The sequence below is a fragment of the Nicotiana tabacum genome, unplaced genomic scaffold (assembly GCF_000715075.1).
Source record: "Nicotiana tabacum cultivar K326 unplaced genomic scaffold, ASM71507v2 Un00476, whole genome shotgun sequence".
NCBI lineage: Eukaryota > Viridiplantae > Streptophyta > Magnoliopsida > Solanales > Solanaceae > Nicotiana > Nicotiana tabacum.
Genome location: NW_027438713.1, coordinates 32,501 through 35,000, shown reverse-complemented (window position 1 = coordinate 35,000; position 2,500 = coordinate 32,501).

The following is a 2,500-nucleotide window of genomic DNA, read 5'->3' as shown; positions in this document are numbered from 1 at the left end:
TTACCAAACGTCTAGCATTCCCTCACGCTTGGCGCCAATGAGGTTTTTATTTGAGAGAAAAAAGAAGACTATGCCTTCGCCATATGAATACTAAGTAATAATAGCATGGCACTTCGAATTCGATATGAGAAATTTTTGTATTGTTTTTTTTTCAAAACATTAGATTCTGTATCGAGAGAGTAGTATGAGATAAGGGGTATTTCCGATTTTCTCTTATCTATCGGGAGTTCAGTTCAGCGTCACAAACTTTTTTGTTTTCATGCCGGAGAGTTCTTAACAATATTTATGTTATGAAAGAGTACGAAAAAAAAAAAAGATTTTTTCCTTATTTGATCGGATTAAAAAGAAACTTTGGGATTGCTGAATCACAGACAAAAAAAAAAAGAAAAAATAAACATATAAAGCAACGGAGCCATCATAGTATTTTTTAACTCCTCCGAAAGGAAGGATGGCAATTTGATCATTTACCCATCTGAGTCTGATAGATTCTATTTTTCTCTTTCTTCAATAGAAAGGAGGGGAGGTCAATTTTCTTGTAGAGCCGTATGCACAAAAGATGCCTGTACGGTTGTTCAATTCTATCTTTTTTCTATTCTTTATCTTTCTTTTCTCTTTGCTTTATCATGCGAGATAGGGGAAGCTTTTATTTTGTTATATCATCAGGGTAATGATCCATCAACCTGCTAGTTCTTTTTATGAGGCACAAACAGGCGAATTTGTCCTGGAAGCGGAAGAACTGCTGAAACTGCGTGAAACCCTCACAAGGGTTTATGTACAAAGAACGGGGAAACCCTTATGGGTTGTATCCGAAGATATGGAAAGAGATGTTTTTATGTCAGCAACAGAAGCCCAAGCTTATGGAATTGTTGATCTTGTAGCGGTTGAATGAAAATAACATGGATTTCGCGCAAATCTGTGATTTGAGATTTTATCTTCGAATTGAATATTCTATTAAATAGAAGTAATTCATCATCATTCGGTTAGGATCAATCTAAACCAACCCATCATATTATGTATACGATTCAACATGCCAACTATTAAACAACTTATTAGAAATACAAGACAGCCAATCAGAAATGTCACGAAATCCCCCGCTCTTCGGGGCTGTCCTCAGCGTCGAGGAACATGTACTAGGGTGTATGTGCGACTCGTTTAGATCATGAGCTGGCACAAAAGCAAGAAAACGACTTTTACAGTATCAATGATCAGTACCGGTGAATGGGATAGGATGGAAGAAGGAACTCCATTCATTATTTAAAAAAACTCTCTCATATCCCTCTATTGTGTATGAAGTTTATGGTTTCCGTTGGTGTAAATCCAATCACAGATGATAAGAAATTCTCCATTGGTAACAAATGGTTATCCATTAAGCGGAGGAAATCTTATTTAAAAAGCATAAAACATAAAGATTAGGCAGGCTCCCACTCTGGCAAGAACGGACTAAGAGGGTCAGCTACCCAGCAAACTTTCATAATTAAATACCGTTACTGTATAGGTAGATCTGATTGTGAAAGACCTATTACTGGATAATTCATGGGTAGAGCCAAAGAGTGTGAACTATACAAGTTCCCAATAACATCAATTAGTTGATTAAATATTAAATTAAAGTATAAAGTAAAGGCTCCGGTGTATAGAGAAGACCTCACCGTTTAAGAAGTAACCATAGAAACGAAGGAACCCACTATTTATTTTTTGATTTCTTTTATTTACTAGATTTTTGATACCTAGGAAAATACAATTTTTTATTTCTTTCTTATTTCGCAGTGAAATACCTAAAAAAAAAAAAGAAAAAATCGTGGTCGGGAAGGTTAGAGTAGCCAAAGCCATTGGAATTTTTATTTTATACATTGGAAAAATCCGTTTTGTTATTAATAGACTAGGAAGGGGGAAAAGAATAACTGAAAGAAAGGCAATCGATTAGTTATTCGTCAAAGTTTCATTTATTCAATGACCAGAATTAAACGGGGATATATAGCTCGGAGACGTAGAACAAAAATTCGTTTATTTGCATCAAGCTTTCGGGGGGCTCATTCAAGGCTTACTCGAACTATTACTCAACAGAAAATAAGAGCTTTAGTTTCGGCTCATCGGGATAGGGATAGGAAAAAGAGAGATTTTCGTCGTTTGTGGATCACTCGGATAAACGCAGTAATTCGCGAAAGGGGAGTATCCTATAGTTATAGTAGATTAATACACGATCTGTACAAGAGACAGTTGCTTCTTAACCGTAAAATACTTGCACAAATAGCTATATCAAATAGGAATTGTCTTTATATGATTTCGAACGAAATCATAAAGGAAGTAGATTGGAAAGAATCCACCAGAATAATTTAAATGGAGTTCCCCGGAGAATGAACTCCGGGAAGGTAGAGTAGAAATTTCTATGAGAAAATATGCTAAAGTAGTCAAAATGAATGAACACGTTCAATTCAATAAAAAAAGAAATCTTTTTTTCCGATTCATTTTTTTCTTACGACACGATACTCAAATCTAGATTCTT